We start from the raw sequence: 16,194 nt of genomic DNA on the forward strand, positions 1-16,194 counted from the left end.
CACGAATTAATGCAGATCCCAGGAAGAGCGCAATATTTAGCTACATGTACTAATTACAGTACTGTATCATAGTATAAAGGGGTATTTTTTTATATATGTATATGTAACAGGAGCGAGACGGGCCCAGTTTGAAAGGATGTCAAACTTCGCCCGGCGCGCCCCTAGTGCAACCCAGGTTCGTTGGGTATTATTTAATATGCTTGTCTGTTGGTAGGAGGAAGAACAAACTACCGGGTTTAGACGATAATGAACAGTTTATTATTACTATAACAGTAACTATTTACAACATACATCACACATACATCAACACTCATATTATAACCAGCCCCCTTTCCCGTACCTAATTATCTATTACAGTTTTATTCCCATCTAATTACTAAATATAAAATAGTCACCTATAGCCTAGTAGCGGAGCTGGCAGCACGCAGGAACTTAATCCATCAGACTGCCCAGTCTACTAGAACTACCCCGAATTTATCCCCATACCCGAGTCTAGGCAGCCAATCACAACAGAGAAAACACAGACACACATTTAGGACATCTCACGAGAAATGAATGCACGACACAAACACTACCACAGTATAGAGAAATACAAAGGTCACAGCACAGGTACACAATACACCTACGGACAAAACAGCTTGACTGGTTAGCTTGCCTAGACAGTAAACATATAAATTAATGTCCCCCGCTACACATTCCCCTTTCTTTACAAAAAGTTACATCCCGTGACAAATCTTACATACAAAAAAAACAAGCACTTAGAAAAATGTATAAAGTACAAAGTAAAAACGTTATAAAGATAACTTTTATCATAATAGTTTTAAGAATTAACAATTGTATAATTGAACCATGATAAATAAATGTACACCAAAAATATAATGTTCCTTTTCCATTCACAGACAGAACACGTTAACACAGTCCATAGTTCTGTACAGTATACATTGTAGATCTCCAGTGTTATCGGCGCTTCCATCTCGGCTCCTCCCTAGTCCATATGTCACGGTGGTGGCTATGGTCCTTCCCTCCTCATCCCCATCCTCCCCGCACTCCGGAGGTCTTGATCAACCTTGGACCGATTCCAGCAGCAATGTGTCTCCTCCGCTGGACACTCCCGCTATATGCTGCAACCCGCTTAGGAACCGGCCTCAGGGGGATCAAACCCCCTCCTTCGCTGCGTCCCAGGTAAACTGATAATGGCGCCTTATAGTTTGCAATACTGTTCGAAGTACGCAGGGTACACTGGTACTTGACCAGTTCCGCCCTGCGATTGTACACCCATTGCCAATGATGAATGTGCCCTCATCCTCTTGTTACTATATGCTCACATGTTCTGTATGTGGAGATGTGTACTCCACAATATCTGTTGTGTTATTTTGTCCATAATACTTAACAGTGTACATGTATATGTGTTGAAACTTTTTACTATATGTTACTAATTGTTGCATTGGAAGCTGATTCTGTAATTACATGTATAATAAGTCAACACCTTCTTTACAATTGTTAGAACCAGCCTCGCTATAACTACTATCATACATTTGTGCATTTCTATGGACATGTTTTCATCACTCCGTGTATAATATACGGGTTCTACTATAATTGGATGTTCTGGTGTAGTGGGCTCCCCAAAAAAACCGGTGTTATCATTGCTTTGTATATTGTCGGGTCCCTGTGTCCTAGGCGTGCGTAATCCTAGACTATATGCGAGGCTATTGAAGCTATTCCCAAACATGGACATCTTGAACTACTGGCTATAAATTTACAAAATATATATTCTCCCCCTACAAACAGAACAAGCTCTGGTCAAAAACAGCACCACTTTTGTAACAGGAGCGAGACGGGCCCAGTTTGAAAGGATGTCAAACTTCGCCCGGCGCGCCCCTAGTGCAACCCAGGTTCGTTGGGTATTATTTAATATGCTTGTCTGTTGGTAGGAGGAAGAACAAACTACCGGGTTTAGACGATAATGAACAGTTTATTATTACTATAACAGTAACTATTTACAACATACATCACACATACATCAACACTCATATTATAACCAGCCCCCTTTCCCGTACCTAATTATCTATTACAGTTTTATTCCCATCTAATTACTAAATATAAAATAGTCACCTATAGCCTAGTAGCGGAGCTGGCAGCACGCAGGAACTTAATCCATCAGACTGCCCAGTCTACTAGAACTACCCCGAATTTATCCCCATACCCGAGTCTAGGCAGCCAATCACAACAGAGAAAACACAGACACACATTTAGGACATCTCACGAGAAATGAATGCACGACACAAACACTACCACAGTATAGAGAAATACAAAGGTCACAGCACAGGTACACAATACACCTACGGACAAAACAGCTTGACTGGTTAGCTTGCCTAGACAGTAAACATATAAATTAATGTCCCCCGCTACATATACTAGCCTATCTATTATTGACAGAACTTCAAACTCCTGTGGTACAGGTCACGAAATTCAACTGAACAGTAGTCAAATTTAGAAGAGATTCAACTTTTTAAAGTACAAAAGTCATCAATATCAAATTCTTCTAATTGGGAACATCTTTAATAATACTCATTTAAGGTCTTATTGAGTTCAAATCTTCATAGTTGCTTCCAGAAAATAAAGCTCAATGTCGGAATACATGTATACATGTAAAAGTATTAGCATGACCTGGCATCGTCTATTTCCAGCGAGATAATCATCAAGCCATTACCATCAAGATCTTAAGATCAAGTTTGTTTCATACATGTTGATTCTACGAAACTCATCAGTGAAATTCTTATCCGTCCAGGGCAAGAAATATCCCAGGTCCGATGGCTCGAGACCAGTAACATATGCTCCAGGGCAAGTGAAAATTGGTGTAAACTTGCCCAATTTTAATGTAAATTACACTGTTTAGGGTAAAGTTAGACTGAAATCTTAAATTCGGGCAAGTGGTTTTCAAAACAAAAGATGTATTATTAGTACTAAAGGTCAATTTAACATATGTATGAAAACGTCACATATTTTGACACATTGACCACGATGCATACGCTTTCCAACAGTAGTTTTGGATGTCAAGCGCCGATTACAACATAGAATGACGTCATTTGATTATTGATGACGTTGACAATGATGATGTGACACTGAGAAATAAGTAGTTTGGTCAAAGTTCACTGTGTCAGCCAATCAGAATGCGTCAAGAGTTTATACCACGTGTGGTATAAACAAATTCTTAATCAACAGCTGCACTGTTTATTTGATACCATGAGAGTAGAATAACACCGCCTATTGTGGACTGACAGTCCCACTAAACCACTCATGTATAAAGGACTGACAGCCTCACTAAACCACTCATGTATGAAGGACTGACAGTCCCACTAAACCACTCATGTATTAAGGACTGACAGTCTCACTAAACCACTGATGCATGAAAGGACTGACAGCCTCACTAAACCACTGATGTATGAAGGACTGACAGCCTTACTAAACCTATGATGTATAAAGGACTGACAGCATCATTAAATCACTGATGTATAAGTATTGACAGCCTCAGTAAACCAGTCATGTATGAAGGACTGACAGTCTCACTAAACCACTCATGTATTAAGGACTGACAGCCTCACTAAACCACTCATGTATCAAGGACTGACAGTCTCACTAAACCACTAATGTATAAAGGTCTGAGTGACAGCCTCATTAAATCACTGATGTATGAAAGACTGACAGTCTCACTAAACCACTCATGTATAAAGGTCTGAGTGACAGCCTCATTAAATCACTGATGTATGAAAGACTGACAGTCTCACTAAACCACTCATGTTTGAAGGACTGACAGTCTCACTTACCCACTGATGTATAAAAGACTGACAGCCTCACTAAACCACTGATGTATGAAGGACTGACAGCCTCACTAAACCACTCATGTATATAGGACTGACAGCCTCACTAAATCACTGATGTATAAAGGACTTACAGCATAACTAAATCACTGATGTATTATAAAGGACTTACAGCATAACTAAATCACTGATGTATAAAGGACTTAAGGCCCGTTCACACAGTAAAACAAGACACATACAACCAGTTTTATAAAACTTGTGATGTATAAACCTTCTGTGTGCACACTGTAAACCCCAAGCTGTATATACCCCCTGCTGGAGTTCCCGTAACTTAATGTTAACACAACACTCCGACCATTTCAGTCAAGATGGACAACATGGAAGTAGAAAGATGATATTGATGTACTGTATGAATGAGTTTTACTTGTGCAGGTTCACTTTATTAAAAGGTGTTGATATAAAATATGACCATTTACTCTTGTAATATTCCTACAGTAATTAATAAAAGTTTGTTATTCTCTCTAGTACAATTGATCTGTCATCATATATTTAATTCTTATTTGATAAGTAATGATTGATTAGGTTCCTATGTCCAGAAAATGCCTTTTATGTACTCCTGGCATCCATTTTCTTAGTAAATATTCTAATATGTGTATCAGTTTTTATGATGCTGTGCCCCATCCCTATCCCTGCCAGCTGTGAGCTGGTCACTGATTGGTCAGTCTGGCCAAAGTGTGTACGTCTTGGTTTACAGGATAGAGCATGCTCTATTCTAAAATGTGGTTTATCTTCCTGGCAGAAGGATTATGCTACAGAGGAATAAGCTAGTTCACACAATGATATTTGCTTTATGAAACAAGGTTTATCATCCTTGATCTACTGTGTGAACGGGCCTTTACAGCCTCGCTAAACCACTTATGTATATAGGACTGACAGCCATACTAAACCATTGATTTATGAAGAACTGACAGTCCCACTAATCCACTGATGTATAAAGGTCTGAGTGACAGCCTCACTAAACCACTGATGTATAAAGGACTGACAGCCTCACTAAACCACTGATATATAAAGGACTGACAGCCTCATTAAATCACTGATGTATGAAAGACTGACAGTCTCACTAAACCACTGATGTATGAAGGACTTACAGTCTCACTAAACCACTGATGTATAAAAGACTGACAGCCTTACTAAACCACTGATGTATGAAGGACTGACAGTCTCCCTAAACCACTCATGTATGAAGGACTGACAGCCTTACTAAACCTTGATGTATAAAGGAATGACAGTCCCAGTAAACCTGTGATGTATAATGGACTGAGTGACAGCCTCAATAAACCACTGATGTATAAAGGACTGCCAGCCTCACTAAACCACTCATGTATTAAGTACTGACAGTCTCATTGAACCACTCATGTATGAAGGACTGACAGCCTTACTAAACCTTGATGTATAAAGGACTGACAGCCTCACTAAACCTTTGATGTATAATGGACTGACAGCATCATTAAATCACTGATGTATGAAGGACTGACAGCCTCACTAAACCACTCATGTATGAAGGACTGACATTCCCACTAATCCATTGATGTATAAAGGACTGACAGCCTCACTAAACCTGTGATGTGTAAAGGACTGACAGCATCATTAAATCACTGATGTATAAAGGACTGACAGCCTCACTAAACCACACATGTATAAAGGACTGACAACCTTACTAAACAACTGATGTATAAAGGACTGGCAGTCTCACTAAACGACTGATGTATGAAAGACTGACAGTCTCACTAAACCACTGATGTATCAAGGACTGACAGTCTCACTAAACAACTCATGTATAAAGGTCTGAGTGACAGCCTCATTAAATCACTGATGTATGAAAGACTGACAGTCTCACTAAACCACTCATGTATGAAGGACTGACAGTCTCACTTAACCACTGATGTATGAAGGACTGACAGCCTCACTAAACAACTCATGTATATAGGACTGACAGCCTCACTAAATCACTGATGTATAAAGGAATTACAGCATAACTAAATCACTGATGTATAAAGGACTTACAGCCTCATTAAATCACTGATGTATAAAGGACTGACAGCCTCATTAAATCACTGATGCATAAAGGACTGACAGCCTCATTAAATCACTGATGTATAAAGGACTGACAGCCTCATTATATCACTGATGTATAAAGGACTGACAGCCTTACTAAACCACTGATGTATGAAGGACTGACAGTCCCACTAATCCACTGATGTATGAAGGACTTACAGTCTCACTAAACCACTGATGTATAAAAAGACTGACAGCCTTACTAAACCACTGATGTATGAAGGACTGACAGTCTCCCTTAACCACTCATGTATGAAGGACTGACAGCCTTACTAAATCTTGAAGTATAAAGGACTGACAGCCTCACTAAATCTTGAAGTATAAAGGACTGACAGCCTCACTAAACCTGTGATGTATAATGGACTGACAGCATCATTAAATCCCTGATGTATAAAGGACTGACAGCCTCACTAAACCACTCATGTATAAAGGACTGACAACCTTACTAAATCTCTGATGTATAAAGGACAATTACATGTATAAAGGAATTACAGCATAACTAAATCACTGATGTATAAAGGACTTACAGCCTCATTAAATCACTGATGTATAAAGGACTGACAGCCTCATTAAATCACTGATGCATAAAGGACTGACAGCCTCATTAAATCACTGATGTATAAAGGACTGACAGCCTCATTATATCACTGATGTATAAAGGACTGACAGCCTTACTAAACCACTGATGTATGAAGGACTGACAGTCCCACTAATCCACTGATGTATAAAGGACTGATAGCTCATTAAATCACAGATGTATTAAGGGCTGACAACTTCACTAAACCACTCATGTATGAAGAACTTACAGTCTCACTAAACCACTGATATATAAAAGACTGACAGCCTTACTAAACCACTGATGTTTGAAGGACTGACAGTCTCACTAAACCACTGATGTATGAAGAACTTACAGTCTCACTAAACCACTGATGTATAAAAGACTGACAGCCTTACTAAACCACTGATGTATGAAGGACTGACAGTCTCCCTTAACCACTCATGTATGAAGGACTGACAGCCTTACTAAATCTTGAAGTATAAACGACTGACAGCCTCACTAAATTTAAGTATAAAGGACTGACAGCCTCACTAAACCTGTGATGTATAAAGGACTGACAGCCTCACTAAACCACTCATGTATAAAGGACTGACAACCTTACTAAACAACTGATGTATAAAGGACTGGCAGTCTCACTAAACGACTGATGTATGAAAGACTGACAGTCTCACTAAACCAATGATGTATCAAGGACTGACAGTCTCACTAAACAACTCATGTATAAAGGTCTGAGTGACAGCCTCATTAAATCACTGATGTATGAAAGACTGACAGTCTCACTAAACCACTCATGTATGAAGGGCTGACAGTCTCACTTAACCACTGATGTATAAAAGACTGACAGCCTCACTTAACCACTGATGTATGAAGGACTGACAGCCTCACTAAACAACTCATGTATATAGGACTGAAAGCCTCACTAAATCACTGATGTATAAAGGAATTACAGCATAACTAAATCACTGATGTATAAAGGACTGACAGCCTCATTAAATCACTGATGCATAAAGGACTGACAGCCCTACTAAACCACTGATGTATGAAGGACTGACAGTCCCACGAATCCACTGATGTATAAAGGACTGATAGCTCATTAAATCACTGATGTATAAAGGGCTGACAACTTCACTAAACCACTCATGTATGAAGAACTTACAGTCTCACTAAACCACTGATATATAAAAGACTGACAGCCTTACTAAACCACTGATGTTTGAAGGACTGACAGTCTCACTAAACCACTGATGTATGAAGGACTTACAGTCTCACTAAACCACTGATGTATAAAAGACTGACAGCCTTACTAAACCACTGATGTATGAAGGACTGACAGTCTCCCTTAACCACTCATGTATGAAGGACTGACAGCCTTACTAAATCTTGAAGTATAAAGGACTGACTGACTCACTAAACCAACGATGTATAAAGGACTGACAGTCTCACTAAACCATTGATGTATAATGGACTGACAGCCTCACTAAACCTGTGATGTATAATGGACTGACAGCATCATTAAATCACTGATGTATAAAAGGACTGACAACCTTACTAAATAACTGATGTATAAAGGACTGGCAATCTCACTTAATGACTGATGTATAAAGGACTGACAGCCTTACTTAAACATTGATGTATGAAGGACTGACAGTCCCACTAAATCACTGATGTATAAAGGTCTGAGTGACAGCCTCAATAAACCACTGATGTATAAAGGACAGCCAGCCTCACTAAACCACTCATGTATTAAGGACTGACAGTCTCATTGAACCACTCATGTATGAAGGACTGACAGTCTCACTTAACCACTGATGTATAAAAGACTGACAGCCTCACTTAACCACTGATGTATGAAGGACTGACAGCCTCACTAAACAACTCATGTATATAGGACTGAAAGCCTCACTAAATCACTGATGTATAAAGGAATTACAGCTTAACTAAATCACTGATGTATAAAGGACTTACAGCCTCATTAAATCACTGATGTATAAAGGACTGACAGCCTCATTAAATCACTGATGCATAAACGACTGACAGCCTCATTAAATCACTGATGTATAAAGGACTGACAGCCTCATTATATCACTGATGTATAAAGGACTGACAGCCTTACTAAACCACTGATGTATGAAGGACTGACAGTCCCACTAATCCACTGATGTATAAAGGACTGATAGCTCATTAAATCACTGATGTATAAAGGGCTGACAACTTCACTAAACCACTCATGTATGAAGAACTTACAGTCTCACTAAACCACTGATATATAAAAGACTGACAGCCTTACTAAACCACTGATGTTTGAAGGACTGACAGTCTCACTAAACCACTGATGTATGAAGGACTTACAGTCTCACTAAACCACTGATGTATAAAAGACTGACAGCCTTACTAAACCACTGATGTATGAAGGACTGACAGTCTCCCTTAACCACTCATGTATGAAGGACTGACAGCCTTACTAAATCTTGAAGTATAAAGGACTGCCAGCCTCACTAAACCACTCTTGAAGTATAAAGGACTGACAGCCTCACTAAACCTGTGATGTATAATGGACTGACAGCATCATTAAATCCCTGATGTATAAAGGACTGACAGCCTCACTAAAACACTCATGTATAAAGGACTGACAACCTTACTAAACAACTGATGTATAAAGGAATGGCAGTCTCACTAAACGACTGATGTATGAAAGACTGACAGTCTCACTAAACCACTGATGTATCAAGGACTGACAGTCTCACTAAACAACTCATGTATAAAGGTCTGAGTGACAGCCTCATTAAATCACTGATGTATGAAAGACTGACAGTCTCACTAAACCACTCATGTATGAAGGGCTGACAGTCTCACTTAACCACTGATGTATAAAAGACTGACAGCCTCACTTAACCACTCATGTATGAAGGACTGACAGCCTCACTAAACAACTCATGTATATAGGACTGAAAGCCTCACTAAATCACTGATGTATAAAGGAATTACAGCATAACTAAATCACTGATGTATAAAGGACTGACAGCCTCATTAAATCACTGATGCATAAAGGACTGACAGCCTTACTAAACCACTGATGTATGAAGGACTGACAGTCCCACTAATCCACTGATGTATAAAGGACTGATAGCTCATTAAATCACTGATGTATAAAGGGCTGACAACTTCACTAAACCACTCATGTATGAAGAACTTACAGTCTCACTAAACCACTGATGTATAAAAGACTGACAGCCTTACTAAACCACTGATGTATGAAGGACTGACAGTCTCCCTTAACCACTCATGTATGAAGGACTGACAGCCTTACTAAATCTTGAAGTATAAAGGACTGACAGCCTCACTAAATCTTGAAGTATGAAGGACTGACAGCCTCACTAAACCTGTGATGTATAATGGACTGACAGCATCATTAAATCCCTGATGTGTAAAGGACTGACAGCCTCACTAAACCACTCATGTATAAAGGACTGACAACCTTACTAAACAACTGATGTATAAAAGACTGGCAGTCTCACTAAACGACTGATGTATGAAAGACTGACAGTCTCACTAAACCACTGATGTATCAAGGACTGACAGTCTCACTAAACAACTCATGTATAAAGGTCTGAGTGACAGCCTCATTAAATCACTGATGTATGAAAGACTGACAGTCTCACTAAACCACTCATGTATGAAGGGCTGACAGTCTCACTTAACCACTGATGTATAAAAGACTGACAGCCTCACTTAACCACTGATGTATGAAGGACTGACAGCCTCACTAAACAACTCATGTATATAGGACTGAAAGCCTCACTAAATCACTGATGTATAAAGGAATTACAGCATAACTAAATCACTGATGTATAAAGGACTGACAGCCTCATTAAATCACTGATGCATAAAGGACTGACAGCCTTACTAAACCACTGATGTATGAAGGACTGACAGTCCCACTAATCCACTGATGTATAAAGGACTGATAGCTCATTAAATCACTGATGTATAAAGGGCTGACAACTTCACTAAACCACTCATGTATGAAGAACTTACAGTCTCACTAAACCACTGATATATAAAAGACTGACAGCCTTACTAAACCACTGATGTTTGAAGGACTGACAGTCTCACTAAACCACTGATGTATGAAGGACTTACAGTCTCACTAAACCACTGATGTATAAAAGACTGACAGCCTTACTAAACCACTGATGTATGAAGGACTGACAGTCTCCCTTAACCACTCATGTATGAAGGACTGACAGCCTTACTAAATCTTGAAGGATAAAGGACTGACTGACTCACTAAACCAACGATGTATAAAGGACTGACAGTCTCACTAAACCATTGATGTATAATGGACTGACAGCCTCACTAAACCTGTGATGTATAATGGACTGACAGCATCATTAAATCACTGATGTATAAAAGGACTGACAACCTTACTAAACAACTGATGTATAAAGGACTGGCAGTCTCACTTAACGACTGATGTATAAAAGACTGACAGCCTTACTAAACCACTGATGTATGAAGGACTGACAGTCTCCCTTAACCACTCATGTATGAAGGACTGACAGCCTTACTAAATCTTAAAGTGTAAAGGACTGACAGCCTCACTAAACCTGTGATGTATAATGGACTGACAGCATCATTAAATCACTGATGTATAAAGGACTGACAGCCTCACTAAACCACTCATGTATAAAGGACTGACAACCTTACTAAACAACTGATGTATAAAGGACTGGCAGTCTCACTAAACGACTGATGTATGAAAGACTGACAGTCTCACTAAACCACTGATGTTTCAAGGACTGACAGTCTCACTAAACAACTCATGTATAAAGGTCTGAGTGACAGCCTCATTAAATCACTGATGTATGAAAGACTGACAGTCTCACTAAACCACTCATGTATGAAGGGCTGACAGTCTCACTTAACCACTGATGTATAAAAGACTGACAGCCTCACTTAACCACTGATGTATGAAGGACTGACAGCCTCACTAAACAACTCATGTATATAGGACTGAAAGCCTCACTAAATCACTGATGTATAAAGGAATTACAGCATAACTAAATCACTGATGTATAAAGGACTGACAGCCTCATTAAATCACTGATGCATAAAGGACTGACAGCCGTACTAAACCATTGATGTATGAAGGACTGACAGTCCCACTAATCCACTGATGTATAAAGGTCTGAGTGACAGCCGTACTAAACCACTGATGTATAAAGGACTGACAGCCTCTCTAAACCACTGATATATAAAGGACTGACAGCCTCATTAAATCACTGATGTATGAAAGACTGACAGTCTCACTAAACCACTGATGTATGAAGGACTGACAGTCTCACTTAACCACTAATGTATCAAGGACTGACAGTCTCACTAAACCACTGATGTGGAATGGACTGACAGTCTCACTAAACCACTCATGCATAAAAGACTGACAGCCTCACTAAACCACTGATGTAGAAAGTACCGACAGTCTCACTTAACCACTAATGTATAAAAGACTGACAGCCTCACTAAACCACACATGAATCAAGGACTGACAGTCTCACTAAACCACTGATGTATAAAAGACTGACAGCCTCACTTAACCACTGATGTATGAAGGACTGACAGTCTCATTAAACCACTGATGTATAAAGGACTGACAGCCTCACTAAACCACTGATATATAAAGGACTGACAGCCTCACTTAACCACTGATGTATGAAGGACTGACAGCCTCACTAAACCACTCATGTATTAAGGACTGACAGCCTCACTAAATCATTCATGTAGAAAGGACTGACAGTCTCACTAAACCACTCATGTATCAAGGACTGACAGCCTCACTAAACCACTCATGTTTAAAGGACTGACAGCCTCACTAAACCACTCATGTATAAAGGACTGACTGCCTCACTAAACCACTCATGTATGAAAGACTAACAGCCTCACTAAACCACTCATGTATCAAGGACTGACAGCCTCACTAAATCATTCATGTAGAAAGGACTGACAGTCTCACTAAACCACTCATGTATCAAGGACTGACAGCCTCACTAAACCACTCATGTTTAAAGGACTGACAGCCTCACTAAACCACTCATGTATAAAGGACTGACTGCCTCACTAAACCACTCATGTATGAAAGACTAACAGCCTCACTAAACCACTCATGTATCAAAGACTGACTGTCTCACTAAACCACTCATGTATGAAAGACTAACAGCCTCACTAAACCACTCATGTATCAAGGACTGACTGTCTCACTAAACCACTCATGTATCAAGGACTGACTGCCTCACTAAACCACTCATGTATGAAAGACTAACAGCCTCACTAAACCACTCATGTAGAAAGGACTGACAGTCTCACTTAACCACTCATGTATAAAAGACTAACAGCCTCACTAAATCACTCATGTATAAAGGACTGACAGTCTCACTAAACCACTCATGTATAAAAGACTGACAGCCTCACTAAACCACTCATGTATAAAGGACTGACAGTCCCACTAAACCACTCATGTATAAAGGACTGACAGCCTCACCAAACCACTCATGTATAAAGGACTGACAGCCTCACTAAACCACTCATGTATAAAGGACTGACTGACTCACTAAACCAACGATTTATAAAGGACTGACTGTCTCACTAAACCACTCATGTATCAAGGACTGACTGCCTCACTAAACCACTCATGTATGAAAGACTAACAGCCTCACTAAACCACTCATGTATCAAGGACTGACAGTCTCACTTAACCACTCATGTATAAAGGACTGACAGCCTCACTAAACCACTCATGTATAAAGGACTGACAGTCCCACTAAACCACTCATGTATAAAGGACTGACAGCCTCACCAAACCACTCATGTATAAAGGACTGACAGCCTCACTAAACCACTCATGTATAAAGGACTGACTGCCTCACTAAACCACTCATGTATAAAAGACTGACAGCCTCATTAAACCACTCATGTATGAAGGACTGACTGACTCACTAAACCAACGATTTATAAAGGACAGACAGTCTCACTAAACCAACGATGTATAAAGGACTGACAGCCTCACTAAACCACTCATGTATCAAGGACTGACAGTTTCACTAAACCACTCATGTATAAAGGACTGACAGCCTCACTAAACCACTCATGTATAAAGGACTTACAGCCTCACTAAACCACTCATCATGTATGAAGGACTGACAGCCTCACAAAACCAATCATGTATAAAGGACTGACTGCCTCACTAAACCATGGATGTATGAGGAAATGATATCTCCAGTTAGTAACCACTGATGTATGGAGTAACTATTAGTCATTCATGGTGATTATTATGATATTGATTGGAAATGGCAGGCCTATAACCTCCACTGTTTAATTAGACAGACTGCCTGACTATTGATATAGAGAAGTCCAGTACCTTGTAACCCTAACACTCAAATAATTTGCAATATTTATAAAAAAAACATCAGGAAATCATTGAACCAGAAGGAAACAAAATCTGAAGTATTATCTCTGGTTGTTTTAGCAGCAGCTTTCAATTCATAAGGAACATGACTGAGTGATATTTCAGCTGCTGTGTTTGGAGGATAACAAAAATTAGTATTGATTTTTGGGCCCAGGCTATTGGTATCAGGTCTGTACACACACTGACTGTCTGCTGGCTCCACCATAGGGATATAGGTATTCAACGCTACTCCATCTCACTTTCTCTTGGATTCTAATAATTTTATCCTGGACAGGTAGGTTTCTAAGTCATATCCATTATTCATGATGCAAAACAATTGACTTTACCTGGTCATGTGAATGCATTGTAAATGTTGAGTCGTTGACATATGAATCAACATCTGGTACCTAGTGTATCGTTCATGTTGAAGTATATGCTCTGACTTGTCAGTTGGAAATGTCGGCTATGTTTTAAAGTAGAGATAATTGTAGAGTTGTCAGTTATCATCTAGCCCTATTAGTGGTCATTGTAGTTATTGCTAATGATGTGTACAGCACTTTTCAGTTCCATTGATAAATGGACCTCACCATATGTTACCAACTGTACCATATATATAGTAACAATGTGTTTCATTATTAATGATGGTGCTCTGAAGTACACTATATCTGTATATTAGCATGATTCACAATAGTGTTTACTGTGGTGCAAACTCCACGTAAAACATATGCATGCATGCCTTAAATTTTGTTTACATTTTTATTGTAACTGATAGGCTGTATGAAATCACCATTAAAGTAAGTAGAATCATATTTCTTTTTCTTATTTCAAATTTCTTTTGATTGAAAGTCAGTACATATTTTTACTGAATTTTTGATATTATGAAAGATTTTGGGGACCTGTATCAAAATGGAGGTGGTTGCCCAACTCAGAACATATGGTAGGGTTTATCGTGTTTGATATATATTATATGTATACTGTCACAGTGTATGATTCTTGGTGCGATGTATAAAACACTACTTGACGGCTTCTAAAGATTCTCCAGTGAATGATTTTGAAGAATGGTGTATTATCATATTCTCCCTGACTGAAGTCTTGGTTTTAACATTCTAAACATGTCTTTATTTTTTAAGTCTATGGAAGGCAACAGTGCTACAGAATAGACCTGCGCCACCCAGATCATTAGATTCTGCTGATTATGCAGAATTTATATGACTGCAAGGTTATCATAATGTTCAGCCAATGATAAACTGGAAAATATATTTCCACCACATTATTGGAATTTATTGGAAATAATTGATTTATAATTTTGTCAAATACATCATTGGAAGACATTTTTTTCTTGAGGAAAATACAACATGCTATCACTGGTTTAATCTTCTTCATTAACCACTGATGTATGATGAACTGACAGCCTCTCTAAACCCCTGACCAGATATATATCTGATCCATCTGTCTTATGCTGAACAGATTTATGTCTCTGTCCGACATTTGATAATTTAAAATCATATTACTATGGTGTTTATAAGTTTGTTTGACCTTAGATACACTATATATACATTGATCTGATATGAGGATTGTTTACAAACAGCAAGGTGTGACTGTGTTTACATGAGAATAGATTTATCAGTATGTTTTTATGTCTATGCTTCTTTTATTTGTCTCGCTTTAGTCTGTGGTATTTATATTTAGAGATATTTTATAGCTGAATTTGTACACATTAGGTTTTCAAGTCCTGTGTATGATCTGCATCCTAAGCCTCTGAAAGGTTAAACGATCTACTTATAATTGCCATACAGGCAGTCAAGTCTAGCAGAGATAATCATTGGGACAAGGTATCTTACATTTTGTATAAGATTGACGGAAACTGTAGCTGTTTTGTCTGTATAACAGCATCCATGTGTTAGTGAAACACTGAAATCTTACATGATAAATGGTACCTTATGAGTAAAGGTAAGATTATGTCATTTATGTGATTCATTTAGCATAAACAAGACATATTTTCATCAAATGTATGTACAGTAAAACATGGTTATAACGAATCTCAGGGGACCAACAAAATTACTTCATTATAAACGTAGTTTGTTATATACATATCTTACAGACATCTTATAGGAACATTGATGGGGAATGAAAATTACTATGCTATAACCATGAATGTGATGTAAGTGTATTTGTTATAAACATGTTTTGTACATTGTACTTATACATGGATGTCTTCAGTATATAATTGAAACCGTTATGGATTACTAACTGCTTTATTATAT

General features: G+C 38.7%; 1 protein-coding gene across 5 annotated transcripts in view; it reads left to right on the forward strand.

The window, feature by feature from the left end:
* Positions 1-16,194, forward strand: part of LOC138318708 (calcium permeable stress-gated cation channel 1-like) — a 50,331-nt gene that overhangs the window by 489 nt on the left and 33,648 nt on the right. Inside the window, exon 1 of one of the 5 annotated variants that reach the window (XM_069261333.1) lies at positions 14,060-14,225. The exons of 3 other annotated variants lie outside the window; for them this stretch is intronic. The gene's annotated coding sequence lies outside the window, so the exon portion shown is untranslated. Of the gene's footprint in view, positions 1-14,059; positions 14,226-15,676; positions 15,881-16,194 lie in introns of those variants that run through there. One more of the 5 variants, XM_069261335.1, reaches the window with a different exon arrangement.

Source organism: Argopecten irradians, chromosome 3 (genome assembly GCF_041381155.1).
Source record: "Argopecten irradians isolate NY chromosome 3, Ai_NY, whole genome shotgun sequence".
NCBI classification, from domain to species: domain Eukaryota; kingdom Metazoa; phylum Mollusca; class Bivalvia; order Pectinida; family Pectinidae; genus Argopecten; species Argopecten irradians.